The sequence below is a fragment of the Polypterus senegalus genome, chromosome 7 (assembly GCF_016835505.1).
Source record: "Polypterus senegalus isolate Bchr_013 chromosome 7, ASM1683550v1, whole genome shotgun sequence".
In the NCBI taxonomy this organism is placed as follows: domain Eukaryota; kingdom Metazoa; phylum Chordata; class Cladistia; order Polypteriformes; family Polypteridae; genus Polypterus; species Polypterus senegalus.
This window is the reverse complement of record NC_053160.1, coordinates 77,313,031-77,328,813: the sequence shown is the minus strand read 5'-3', so window position 1 is coordinate 77,328,813 and position 15,783 is coordinate 77,313,031.

Genomic DNA, 15,783 nt, shown 5'->3' with positions numbered 1-15,783 from the left:
AAACATGAAATGTTCTTGAAGAAATGAAATAATGTGTAATATTAAGGTAAAAGCTATCTATAAGTGTCTGCTGAAATTATTATAAAGTGAAAGAAGTCCATGTATTAAATAATAGTCTCAGGCAGAAACTTACACATTACATTTACATTTATTTATTTATTTTACATTCCTTATAAGAAATATTGTAAAATTCAAATACTTTATATGTATGTATGTATGAATGTGTACACATACACATACATATATATATACATATATGAATGCCACGGTGGCACAGTGGTAGCACTGCTCCCTCACAGATAGGAGGCCTGGGTTTGCTTCCCGGGTCCTCCCTGTATGGAGTTTGGATGTTCTGCATGGTTATCCTCTGGGTGCTCCGGTTTCCTCCCACAGTCCAAAGACATGCAGGTTAGGTGGATTGGCGATCCTAAATTGTCCCTAGTGTGTGTGTTGGTGCACTGCCCGGGGTTTGTTTCCTGCTTTGTGCCCTGGGATTGGCTCCAGCAGACCCTGTAGTTAGGATATAGCGGGTTAGATGATGGATGGATATATATATATCTTATATATAAACGTCTACTCATGGATGTGTGTCTGTCTGTCGAACTCGGAATTGAGAGGTGGAGTCAGGGTAAGGGTTCCACCTCTGAGGAAACAGAAAACTCACTTAGCTGCTAATACACAAGGGAGGCTAGCACATCGGCAAAACAAAACCTCCGAAGAAAGAAACACTCACTTACCCGCTAAAACACAACTGAGGCAAGCAAAACGGTATCCCTTTTACTTTTTCTCCCACCGCTAATACACAAGCAAGGTGAGCACGTCGGCAAAACGAAACCTCTGAAGAAACACAATCGCTTAGCTGCTAATGCACAAGCCATGCGAGCACTTCGGCAAAACGAAACCTCCGAGGAGAGAGATGCCCAGAGTAGTTCCTTTCAATTACCTGACATCTCTACATTTCATTTTTTTTCTGACAATTTCAATAGTTTCTAGGACCTCATGGGCTTACACAGCTAGTATATATGTATACAGTACATTACATACATGTACTTAATTTGGAAATTGTCTTTTTCAACATTTTCGAACAGGAAAACAGAATATCTTCATGCAACCAGTGTCTGCAGGTAAAGCTGACATACCTGAATGAAAATGCAAGGAAAATATACATTTTAATTATTTATTGAACAAAAATATCAATAGATGTAATGTTCTGCTGGGGAAAAAGTAAGTACACTCTTGGATTCAGAAGCAATTAATGTTCCCTTTGCAACAATGACTTCTTGAAGGCATTTTGCATAACTACCCACCAGTCTCTGCTATTAACATACTGACACTTTTGACAACTTTTTGCCCGCCCGCCGGTTGCAAGATGTTTGTGGGTTTACATGCACGGACAACAACATTTCAATGAAATGCGAGTTAGGGATCTGACTAGGTCAGTCAGTAACCCTTCATTTTTTCTTTCAGGGTCATTTTTTGATGGATTTTCTAGAATGCTTTGGATTCTTATCATAATGAGAGGTCAGTTTCTGGTTCAATTTCAACTTTTGGACAGATTGTATCACATTCTCCTCAAACACTGTGTGATATGAGGCAGAATTCATAGTAGACTTGATGACTGCAAGATGACTATAGGCTCTGAGGCAGCAATATAACCCCAAATCATAACATTACCATGACAATACTTCATATTTGGAATGAGGTTCTCCTGAAATGCTGTCTTTCATTTACGCCAAACATGTCTACTGTTACTGTGGTAATACTATTCTATATTTAAGTCTTTGCCAGCATGTTTGATGGCAAACTGTAGTCTCGCCCTAACGTTCTTCAAGAAACTACAAACTACTTTAATGTTTCTAATTATTTCTTTGTAAAATGTGTGTGTATATATATATATATATATATATATACACTCACCTAAAGGATTATTAGGAACACCATACTAATACGGTGTTTGACCCCCTTTCGCCTTCAGAACTGCCTTAATTCTACGTGGCATTGATTCAACAAGGTGCTGAAAGCATTCTTTAGAAATGTTGGCCCATATTGATAGGATAGCATTTTGCAGTTGATGGAGATTTGTAGTGGAGATGAGTGGTACCCGGTGGGGTCTTCTGCTGTTGTAGCCCATCTGCCTCAAGGTTGTGCGTGTTGTGGCTTCACAAATGCTTTGCTGCATACCTCGGTTGTAACGAGTGGTTATTTCAGTCAAAGTTGCTCTTCTATCAGCTTGAATCAGTCGGTCCATTCTCCTCTGACCTCTAGCATCAGCAAGGCATTTTCGCCCACAGGACTGCCGCATACTGGATGTTTTTCCCTTTTCACACCATTCTTTGTAAACCCTAGAAATGGTTGTGCGTGAAAATCCCAGTAACTGAGCAGATTGTGAAATACTCAGACTGGCCCGTCTGGCACCAACAACCATGCCACGCTCAAAATTGCTTAAATCACCTTTCTTTCCCATTCTGACATTCAATTTGGAGTTCAGGAGTTTGTCTTGACTAGGACCACACCCCTAAATGCTTTGAAGCAACTGCCATGTGATTGGTTGATTAGATAATTGCATTAATGAGAAATTGAACAGGTATTCCTAATAATCCTTTAGGTGAGTGTGTATATATATATATACGTATATACTGCTCAAAAAAATTAAAGGAACACTTTTTGATGTGCCATTGCCAGAAGGTTTGCTGTGTCTCCCAGTACAGTCTCAAGGGTATGGAGGGTATGGAGGAGATTCCCAGAGACAGGCAGTTACTCTAGGAGAGCTGGGCAGGTCTGTAGATGTTCCTTAACCCATTAGCAGGACCAGTATCTGTTCCTTTGGGCAAGGAGGAACAGGATGAGCACTGCCAGAGCCCAACAAAATGACCACCAACAGGCCACTGGTGTGAATGTCTCTGACCAAACAATCAGAAACAGACTTCATGAAGGTGGCCTAAGGGCCCGACGTCCTCTAGTGGGCCCTGTGCTTATTCCCCGGCACTGTGGAGCTCAACTGGCATTTGTCATAGAATACCAGAATTGGCAGGTCCACCACTGGCACCCTGTGCTTTTCACAGATGAGAGCAGGTTCACCCTGAGCAAATGTGACAGACGTGAAAGGGTCTGGAGAAGCCATGGAGAACGTTATGCTGCCTGTAACATCGTTCAGCATGATCAGTTTGGTGACGGGGTCAGTGATGGTCTGGGGAGGCATATCCATGGAGGGATGCACAGACCTCTACAGGCTAGACAATGGCATCTTGATTGCCATTAGGTATCGGGATGAAATCCTTGGACCCTTTGTCAGACCCTATGCTGGTGCAGTGGGTCCTTGGTTCCTCCTGGTACACGACAATGCTTGGCCTCATGGTGAGAGTATGCAGGCAGTTCCTGGAGGATGAAGGAATTGATACCATTGACAGGCTCCTATGCTCGCCTGACCTAAATCCAATAGAAGACCTCTGGGTCATAATGTTTGGTCTATCCGATGCCGTCAGGTTGCACCTCAGACTGTCCATGAGCTCAGTGATGCCCAGGTTCAGATCTGGAAGGAGATCCCCCAGGACACCATCTGTCGTCTCATTAGGCGTATGCCCTGACATTGTCAGACAGGCATTCAAGCACATACAAACTACTGAGTACGATTTGGAGATGCTGCAATGAAATATCGGCAAAATGGACTAGCCTGGGGCAGCATGGTGGCGCAGTGGGTAGCACTGCTGACTTGCAGATAGGAGGCTTAGGTTCGCTTCCCAGGTCCTCCTTGCGTGGAGTTTGCATGTTCTCCCCGTGTCTGTGTGGGTTTCCTCTGGATACTCCGGTTTCCTCCTACAGTCCAAAGACATGCAGCTTAGGTGGACTGGTGATCCTAAATTGACCCTAGTGTTTGCACACGGTGTGTGTGTGCCCTGCGGTGGGCTGGCGCCCAGCCCGGGGTTTGTTTCCTGCCTTGCGCCCTGTGTTGGCTGGGATTGGCTCCAGCATACCCCACTGACACTGTAGTTAGGATATAACGGGTTGGATAATGGATGGATGGACTAGCCTGCCACATCATTTTTTCACTTTGATTTTCGGGGTGTCTTTGAATTCAGCCCCTCTGTAGGTTGATAATATTCATTTCTATCAAACAATGTGACATTTTTTGTTCCTAACACATTACCCAGTCCAAATCAGTATAGATATCCAGCAGGATTTTTTTCCCATTGAGATCTGATGTGTTTTCAAAGTGTTCCTTTAATTGTTTTGAGCAGTCTTTATATATATATATTTATGTACAGTAGAGTCTCGCTTATCTGACATAAATGGGCTGGCCAAACATAGGATAAGCGAACATGTTTGATAATAGAAAGCTTCTTTCTGGAACCTTTATGTGGAGGGGTCTTTTGGGAATCAAATAATGGTTCCCCTATGGTATTACACTGAAGGACCATTCTGGCACCTTTATTTTAAGAGTGCACAGCTGGCCTTCTTCTACAATGACTGAATCTCTTAATTTTGGTGCTTTTTGTTTGTAAAATGGCTTACACATGTCAATTTCCAATGTGTGTGTAATCTCAATACTTTCTTGGCTTAAAATTGACATATTTGGTTATTTTTTTAAACTTTCACATAGTTCCTTCATTTACTTTGAAAAGAAAAATCATTACATGGCCTAGTAAATGTTTACCAAACATTATATATAATACATTTTTAGTAATATCCTGTGACAGATTAGGGCTTTCTCGCTCCCTTGAACCCTCAGACACCACGTCAGACACCAGATAAAAAGTCCAATAATTATTTATTACAAAAATAAAGTGCACAAAGCACGTTCCTCTCCACAATTCTCCTATAAATCAATCCAATCCAATCCAATCCTCCTATTCCCAGACGCTTAGCCACTCTGCCTCCCAACTCAGCTCAATTGTCTGTGATCTCCCACAGTCCTTTATAGTCCTTGACCCAGAAGTGATTCTGAGCCCTAAGTGCATGTGATTATCCAGCACTTCCGGGTCAGGTAAAAACTTCTCTTTTTTCTTCAGCCTGGAAGTATATTATTTCTTCCATTCCCATGACTTGGAAATACTTCCAGGCTATGTGGAAGATATAAATCCCTGGACCTCCCTGCAGTGACTCCTGGTGGCCCCCATGGTATCCAGCAGGGCTGTGTATTACGACTCCACTGTCCATAATTCCCTGCTGGCATTCCGGGCACCTCTATGCTGCAAGGAGGGCTCCATCTGGCGGCCTCGGGGTATTGGCCAGGATGAATGGCCGGCCATATCTCACAATTCATCTAACCATTTTCTGAACCCTAGTATTGTGTTTATTATCATTTACAGGGCAAGGCATTTTGCTACATGCTAGGAAAATTAATTATAACAGACCATGTATTCTGATATAAACTCATTCAACCAACAACTTCATTACAATACACAAGATTGCAACATTCTCTGCTTAATTTAATTCAGAGTCAGATTGTATGTTGTAGTAGTTGGTGGGTAGCACTAGGCAGGAGTCAACTCTGGAGGCTCACTTGCACAATCTCGACACACACAGAATGACTGGTTGTGAGCTTTGAATACCAACAGGAGGTTGTCAGGCTTTTTGCAGATATTGTTTCCAGAGCAAAACTTCTTCACTGAATAGGTATTAGAGGGAGAGTAAAGAGACCCAATTGAAGAAATATGTGAATAAAAAAGAGAATATATGTATAGAAAGCTCCAGGTCAAAAAGTGTAATACTTCTAACCTGAGAAATGATATCAAATGGACTAGAGGCGGGTGCATTTACCAGGAATAAATAACAGTAATGATTTTGAGTCAAGAACATGACTCAATGGATAATATTTTATATTGAGAATGTATTTTATTTTTAGTATAGTAATTTGTATTGAGGATGCTGATATACAAGGTTCCTGGAGATTAAGGTAACATTTTTAAAAAGCATACCCTACAATTCAGAGGAAACCATAGGGAGATTTGGGTGTTGTAATACATCTGTTACAAACAAGGAAGCATGAGGCTATACAGAGTGTGGTACCCGGCTGGGGCGAGAGCCCGGCCGGGACGCCCAGGAGGACCAGAGGAGGGCTTGTACCTCCTCCAGACCGCGAGGGGGCGTCCATCCTGGTTACGCTGGTGGCCTCGGGTAGAGGGCATGGAAGCCCAGCCCTGTAGGGGCCCGTGGCCACCGCCAGGCGGCGCCCCGCTGCCTGAACAGCCCTGGAGCCCAGCATTTCCGCCACACCAGGAAGTGCTGGGGGGAAGACGACAGGGACACCCGGACGGTTTCCGGGCGCAGCCGGCACTTCCGCCACACAAGGGAGTGTCTGCGGAGGAGTGCCGGGAAGCACCTGGAGCCCATCCGGGTTCCCATAAAAGGGGCCGCCTCCCTTCAGTCATGGTCGAGAGTCGGGAGGAAGGAAGACGGAGCTAGAGCGAGGACGGGAGGCGGCCAGGAGAAAGGCACAAAGACTGGAAGAGTGCTGGAGGCACTGGGGTGTGTGATTGCACGGTAGAGACTTGTAAATATTGTAAATAAACGGTGTTTTGGGTGATGAACAAGATGTCCGTCTGTCTGTGTCCGGGCCAGCGTTCACAAGAATTAATTACATAACATTGTGACTGGTCTCCATTGTAAAAAGTATCATCCATTTACAGAGCTGCGTCAACATACGTCTAGGCAGTTTAGACGAGCAGGTTCTGGATGGAAGTTTTTTTGGCAATTGTGTTCCACCGAGTTATTAATCTCAAAAACATAACACAGTTTGGTTTCAAATTTGCTTTTTACATTTTAAGTTAGATTATTCTCAAAAACATAAGATACAACAAATACTAATGTTCTAAAATTAAGTGACAAAAACATAAGAAAAAAGAGCAAATCAAACCAAACAATGGGTATGATATTTACATGTGATTGATAGTACTGTAGAAGACACTATTAAGAGAATAGCCTTAACACAAAGAAAAATTAAATAATGGTCCTTGTACACTACTGTATTTGTGAATGTTACAAGTGACATGATATCCAAATCTATCTTTGAATATACGTATATTGACTAATCAGTTCATTGACTTGTTAAAACAAAGTATTACATTAGAATAAACACAGATGGCGTGACATTTATTACAAAGCTTATTGTGTGGCGATTGGTTACTTGGAGAAAGAAAAGGAAGAACAGGAATTGGAGGTTAGTACATTTGAAAGAGACAGTACTGCTGCAATAAATAATTTCATCGAGGGTTGTGCACGGCACAGCAAGCATCTTACAGGAAGCAGGAACAATCTCTGGACAGGGCGCCAGCTCGTTGCTATCATTGTGCCACCGTGCCCCCATGTTTAATACATGCTTTAATTCCTATAACTCATGAAAATGATATCAAGTATACATCTTGGTATTTAAATTGTCTAGAGAGGTGTAATATTATCAATGTAATGTATTCTGTGTCCTGTTGGTGTAAGAGAAAGACACAAAGTACATAGAGCACATAGAATACGAAACATTTAACGTGCTACTTTAGTTACTATGGGATTTGAGAAACAACTAAATTAAACAATTTTAAGATGAAGTTTATGACATTCTACTTTATTACAAAATAAACTATGTAATTAAAGTTGACATTTCAACTTTTTTTTTTTTTTATTGTGTCCCTATTTTTTTTCTTTTCTCTGTACCCTAATATGCTTCCATAAGACACTCAGATGGTTGGTATGACTTGCCTTTTCACGCAACTTTGATATCTGGCAACTTCTTTTTATTTTGAGCACTGTGCGACTTTCTGAACTTGAACTTTTGAGTTTCTCCTCCACTGTATGTCACTCGACCAACTTCCTTTTGTTGTTTATACCACTGCTTAAACCAAAAAATAGTAAATTTTTCCTTGCCTTCACTTGGTATTCGCTGATATTCTTCTTTTTTCCCCATGGTTTTGCCATTGTCTTTTCACAAAACTCTGAACTTGAGGGGCTATTTATATTGATTTGCATATTCAAAGAGGCATAATTCTGGAAGGAGTCGGGGTGGGGTGACAGGTACATGCACATGTGTTATACATTTCATGCTGACCAGGATTTATGTAGTAGAAGAACATGGAAGTTGGCGTACACACAGATTTAGGCATCTGGATTTTTTTATCTGCGTGCACATTTCTGTTTTTGTCTGTAAGGCATGTTTTAGTGTGAATTCTTTGCATTGCATTATACATGAGGCCTCAGAGCACACGATAGTCCAGAAACTGTTTCACTAGTGCATTATATACTGTAGTCTGAGTTTCAAATCTCTTCATTTTTTTTCACCAGTTTTACAAGTTAAAACTTTATTTTCATTTTTTATTGCATTATTATGTTGTGTCTACATAAATGCCTAAAAACGTTTCAGAGGTTGCTTTCTGTAAAGCAGTGTCACGTATTGTGTACTGATAATTGAGGTTTTGTTGTTCATTGATGTTTTACCTCTCTGTTTGTCTCTAGCCGATTAAACATCTTGAAATCTAGTTTTATAGGCTACTTCTAGGCTATCTGTAGTTTCAGTACTAATCTTTTTGTGGAAAATTTATGTAAATGATTTGCTTTTGTCAGCTACTCCAATAGATTGCTCAATGCCTAATAAAATGATTTGACAATATTTTCATTCAATAAACCCATGCTAGCTGCAACATAGTATACTATTTTCATACATATCCTTTTCTTTTTTTATATATATACTAGCAAAATCTTCGCAGTAGAGAAGTATTGTGTTAAAGAAGTAATAAAAAAGAAAAGAAAACATTTTAATAATAACGTAACATGATTGACATTGTCATTGTGTTGTCATTGTCATGAGTGTTGCTGGCATATATATATATACACACACACATATAAACATATATATACACACATACACATATACTGTATATAGATACATATATACACATATATATATACACACATACATATATATATATACATATACATATATACACATATATATATACACACAGACATACACACATATATATACACATATATGCATATACGTATCTACATATATATATTAGGGGTGGGACTCGATTAAAAAAATTAATCTAATTAATTAGAAGTCACGGAAGTCCAAGGATCCCCAGTAAGAGCCACAAAGTCCGCTTTCTGTAATGCATCTAATTTTGCTTGCTTTTCAATGTCATAAAGCTGTTGAATTTTACTTGAAATACGCTAACTGTAGCACATTTTCTAACCCCCTATCTTCCACCACTGCTAGTGGTCTACAGTCCAAAGCAATGTAATTTGGGAGAGAATTTGTAAGTTGGACCTATGTTGACTTACTAATTTTGGTCCTGAAGCCAGTCATTTCATGAGGTTTGGGCTGCCGACACCTTTTGTTGGTACTCGAACCCGTACTGCTAGTGCTAACAGCATACATAGTTTCTGTGCTCGCTGTAACATGTTTTGCATGTAGATGGAACCGTAAGGTTGAAGTACCTCGGTGGTATGCAAACTCATTTTTGCACAGTTTGCACCAAACCACGCTTTGATCAAGGCTTTCGTCGGGTAGTCTTTTGAAATGAAATTTCCCTCCGATCAGTGCTAGCAAAGCGCTTTCTTCCGACTCTTACATTGTTGTAGCACTGATGTGTGCATAAATGTAATCGATGCACCAGTTAATCATGCATTGACAAAAGTTACCCTTTGCTTGGAATGCAAAGTGTGATTAAATGCGTTATTTTTTAACGCGTTATGGAGTACATGCATCGAAGCTTCTCAGCTGTGCTTGTGCTAAGAAAAGGAAACATTTTAAAAATAACGTAACATGATTGTCAATGTAATAGTTTTGTGACAATTATGACTGTTGCTGTATTCAAGGATTTCATTATTATTATTTATTTCAATCAGGTTCGTATTTGGACAGTGTGCACAAAACCACGCTTTTATCAAGGCTTCCGTTGGGTAGTCTTTTGAAATGAAATTTCCCTCCGATCATTCCTGGAAACACGCTTTCTTCCGACTCTTACATTTTTGTAGCTCTGATGTGTGCATCAATGTAATCAATATACCAGGAAATCATGCATTGACAAAAGTTACCCTTTGCAAAGTGTGATTAAATGCGTTATTTTTTTTAACACGTTATGGAGTACATGCATCGAAGCTTCTCAACTGTGCTTGTGCTAAGAAAAGGAAACATTTTAAAAATAACGTAACATGATTGTCAATGTAATAGTCTTGTGACCGTTATGAGTGTTGCTGTCATCAAGGATTTGATTAGCATTATTTCTTTCAATCATGTTTGTATTTCCAGGACGTTGTTGTGTTCAAGTTTATTCCGTGTTTGTCAACCGTTGTAAAGATAACAGGTTTCATTCATCAAAGTGTTCACCACCCAAATCGGAACTCGTGAATGTAAGATGTTCAACAGGCATTCCCGGTAGTAAGTTGTGGAAATTGCCTGTGAATATTTAGTGGTAGCGTGTGTATGAACTTAATTTAATCTTTTCCAGTCCTGCAAAGTCAGTTGACGCAAGCCGCTCGGAGTACATGCATCGAAGCTTCTCAGCTGTGCTCGTGCGATCTCGCGATGTCCACGACTTTATTTAATGTTAGCTAAGACCCGGCACTTCAAAGTTTCTTACTACAGCAATTTTAACTCCGCAACAAAGTGATCCAAAGTCTCGTTTATACCTCGTGTCTTCTCATTAAACTTGTATATCGCGAATACCATACTCGTCGTAGGCATGACAAACGACAGCGGGAGTGTGTCTATAAACTTAATTTAAACTTACGGTTCACACTGTGCTTTGTTTCCGCAGTTGTGTAATTCGGTTTTTGTTCAGCACTCTTTGGAACTGTTGCTTTTTGTCTGTGCACTGCGTCAGTTCATGTGAGCCGCTCGGTGTACATGCATTGAAGGTTCCCAGCTGTGCTGGTGCCATCTTGTGCGATGTCCACGGCTGTATTTAATGTTAGCTAAGACCCGGCATTTAAAAGTTTCTCTCGCAGTTTCGCTGAGTTTGTGCCAAACACCACCCTGACCATCTCATCTTCCTCTGCATAAGCACAGTCCTTCACCTGTGAATATTTAGCGGCAGTGTTTCTATTGGATTGCCGCTGACGGACGGCCTTATATGGGCAGGCACTAAATTACGTGGGAGACGTAACTCCGCCTCCCACGGCCATCGAGCAGAAGTCTATTATAGTATATGGACGAAAAAATAGGTTCCAGTTATGACCATTACACGTAGAATTTTGAAATGAAACCTGCCCAACTTTTGTAAGTAAGCTGTAAGGAATGAGCCTGCCAAATTCCAGCCTTCTACCTACACGGGAGGTTGGAGAATTGGTGATGAGTCAGTGAGTGAATGAGTGAGTGAGTCAGTGAGGGCTTTGCCTTTTATTAGTATAGATTATAGCTTCCATAACTTAGCATGACAGAAAAATGATTTATTGACCTGTAATTGGCATAATCCTTGTGTCTCTTCCTTAGACTACAGTCACATTTGCAACTTTCAAGTCATCAGATACTTCTCCCATCTGTAATGACTACATAATAAATGTACTTAATAAATAACAGTACTGTGGTGGGCTGGCTCTCTGCCCGGGGTTTGTTTCCTGCCTTGCGCCCTGTTGGCTGGGATTGGCTCCAGTAGAAACCTGTGACCCTGTAGTTAGGATATTGCGGGTTGGATAATGGATGGATGGATGGATAAATGTCAGTTGAAACTAATTAATATCCCAGACGAACTACAGAGTAAATAAACAGTACCTTTCCATTCTCTGTTTAAAAGTCTGAAAACAACAAATAACTGTTAGGTGCATATTTAAAAACAACAGTCGCGTTTTCTTCTCTGCATTTTGAAAGTTGAATTGAGATGAACCTCTTGTAAACTGATAGAAATGCTGAGAGATTGTAAGGAACCCTCATTGCCATCATAGTCTCCTTCTTGGGTCAACTCCAGAATAACAGAGAGGTCCCTCAGCTGAATAATTCTAGTTCCAGTACTGTGTGTGTATAAGTCAATCTGACATTAAGAAATCTGTGCTTGCAAAAGGCTGAGCTTAGTTAGTTTACATTTCCACAGAAATTTCCTGTCACCATTTCCAGCTTAGGCAAACTCTTGTTTACCAACTTCCCTGGAACTCTGGACACTTGCACTGTACTTGGTGGAAAGAATGACATTATGTTGGGATCATATCATTTAACAAGCCAGCAGGCACATATAGATTCACTTATTCACACTGTGCATAAAGACATATAAGGAATATGGATATTTCATGCACCTGATATTAGATCTGAACCAGAGACCCAGTTATTTCGTGACAACAGTGTTATAGTATCTAATATTCCAAAAATATATTTTTGTTTAGTTTTATATTTCAATAAACATTATAATTTGTCAATTTTATGTGCATTCTGAGTTTAATAAGACTGCATTTTTTAATGTAGGAAACTATAAATGCATTTTTGTCACCCTAAGATAGAGAAAACCTTGAAAAAATCTGTCTTTATGGGTTTTCTTTCCTTAATGTATATAAAATCTTCTTTGGACATGCTTAAATGTAACTTAGTTAAAACTGAAATTGCCTTAAGATTGGGGATGAATAAGTTTGGATGGTAAAGTAACATAATGTTTCTGATTTATTGTGATCTGATGGTGCTGTTTTTGCTTGCTAATTAAGGGCGCAAATGATTGGTTGCCTATGTAATAGTTATACGTGAAATGTAATATTCCATGCCTTCATCACATTTCACTTATTTCTTACATTAATAAATACAGCTAATAATTTGTCTTCAATTTGACCACCTCAAAGAAATTTGCAAGAATACAGAAATATTATGGTTACCACATACAACAAATAATAATTACTGAATAAGAAATAACAAATGTTATAATATAGATATAATTTTGGAAAAACAGTGCAAAAAAAGCAAGTGGTTGTGTGCTTTGTTATGTGCAAAGTCGGTTTTGATCAGACATAATAATCAAAGACAGCTTTGCCAGAACACATTTTAAATTGCTGGTATTTCATCTGAATTGAGGTCTAAAAATTGCTGCTAAGGAAAAGTATGCATGTTATAAAAAATGAACAATGTTAGAGAAGACCAGGATAAAGGCTACATTTTCAAGGGACTAACGAACAGAAATATGAAATACAGTTTCAAACAATATGAATCATAAACTTCAATGAACCTGGAGAGGAGTATTTTGACAGAAAAAGAGATCTGACATTGTCAGATGATCAAATCAAGAGCACTGTTTTAATCTAAAATATTCTTGTTGCATATATATATATATATATATATATATGTATATATTTATATACAGTATACAGTATATATACAGTATATACATATATATATCTTCATATTTGTATCTTTATATATTCCATAGATCATATATTTTTTTCACAAGGATTGCAGCATTAGGCAGTGTTTTTATTTTGTTTGTCCAAGATTGTGACCTCTGTCAATTTTTGTCAGCACTACCTGAAGAGTGCATGTCATTCCACTTCTTATACTGGTGTTCGTGGGATTCACAGTACGTTCCAAACAAATGTATACAAACTAAGATACCTAGTGTTGTTGGTGTATGTGGAAAAATAAAAAGTAATCACAAACTACATTTACCATTAAAGGTGTTGCATTTAGTGCATAACCTAACTGTTCCAACATAACTGTTTATTGTATACAGTATTGCTTGGTTTTTCCTAATAGGACAAAGAACTCCAAATTTCAATAAATAACTCCACAGACAATATGATACCACCAGGATTCCTTGAAGTCATGACAAAAATATTGAGGGCAGCGTTTGATGAAAAGCTACATGTAATTAGCAGCTATCAAATCCAGATTTTATAGTGGAAACACAATCATTGTTACAATCACACCACCATCATATCCAGCATGTTGCCTTGTCTCTGTTGATGGATCATACTGTAGTATTTCTTGCCACTTACTCTGACCCCAAGCTGCTTTTGCCACACTCTGGAGGGAAAGGCTAAAAACTATATGTCAAATGTCTTATAGTGAGAAGTACCTAGGTGCTAAATTTCAATGCAGTGGCCTGAAAAACAAAACTGTGCAATAAGAATAAACAAGCAAACATATTAGTATATCGATTACATTATCTGATCACCTTAAACTAGTATTGTAAGTGCACATATAATGTATGTGTAAGTGTATCATTACTGGATTAATGCATCGTTCCCATTTGATTCATGCCTTGCATCTAATAAATCCAGCATTGGCACTAACGATCTGCAACCCTGTACTTGGAACTGAGATTAAAAACAAGAAGGATGGTTTGATTTCTATATGCACAGCAGCTTATCTTAAAGATGAGTACTTGTTGTGGAAAATACTCAGTAAATATAAAGAGACTCAAGTCATCACTATAAATGAAATCCAAGGACATCCTTTATTTACTGGTGGTGGCTCATTATGTGAACAGCAAGGCTCTCCATAGCAAATCTGGCTAATCTTAAGAGAATAGCTCCATTTACATACTGTACAGTATCTAGTAAATATTTCAGTCAGACCACCAAGCACTCAGCACAAATATAAACGGTACATTCTAGCAATACCTCTCTGCCATTAAATAACACCCAAATGTCTCAAAATAGGTAATCCTTAAAACTCCTGTCTAAATATTTAATTTACTTTGTAGTTTGCATGTTCTCCTCGTGTCTGTGTGGGTTTCCTCTGGGTGCGCTGGTTTCCTCTACACTCTGAAGACATGGAGATTTGGTGGATTGGCAATATTAAATTGGCCCTAGTGTATGATTAGGGTATGTGTGTGTTCACCATGCGATGGACTTATGGCCTGTCTTGCCTTGCACCTTATGCTAGCTGAGATAGCTCAGCTATCCACAACCCTGTTCAGGATTAAATGAGTTTGAAAATTACTGACTGACTTCTTATATAGTATGTAAACTGTTATCACAGAACAAAGCAAAAAGTTAAATGTTATAAATGATCTCATTTTCTAATATAAAGTATTCTGGTACAAATTAAGTCATGATGTCCTAGTTTAACAACACTCAAGCACTTTTTCATTTCCCTAGTAATGCACATCAGTGACATTTTATTTCCGTCACTCTCAGTCCTGTTTTATTTTGAGTTATGCATCATGTTTTTGCTTGCAGCAAAGTGACATTCCACAAAACATTTTTGTTCATTATTGTTTTTCATCTGAACAATGTTAAGCACGACATCTCAGGCGCACTTAATGATTGCACCTATTTTTTTGCTCTAAGTTGCAGGAGAGAGGCTGGTTCAAGCTTTTGTTACTTCTTGACTTGATTACTACAATGCTGTGCTCTGTGACTTTCTTTATAAAGCTGTTGCTAAGCTTCAGTAACTTTCAAATGCTGCTTGAATGTTTACGGGAGCAGAGGTTCATCTAAAGAATACCCGCTTTTGCACAATTACACCAGTTGGCTGAGAAGCTGAGAGTTCATTTTAGAATTACTCTTTTATGTTACAAAGTGCCAAATAACATTGCTGTGCTGTACAGTACATTATAAGTTTGTAACTTTGCCTTGCTGTGTTGAAGTTTAAGTTTTTACATCTCCAAATGTTACAAGTACATTGGAATTCTTATTTGAATTTAGTTCTTAGAACAGGTATAAAATAAAATAAAAACAAATATCTGAGGAACCCAGCACATGACACTCCCTATAAAAAGCTTGGATTTCTAAATTTCCATCTTGCCACAATACTTTTCTTATATTAACATACACTACATATTGTATACATAGTTGTACTAATTAAGACATACATTTTGCAAGCCATTCTCTTTCTACTTGCAGGATGGATAATATAGCGACTATGACAGAGCAGGTGCATAC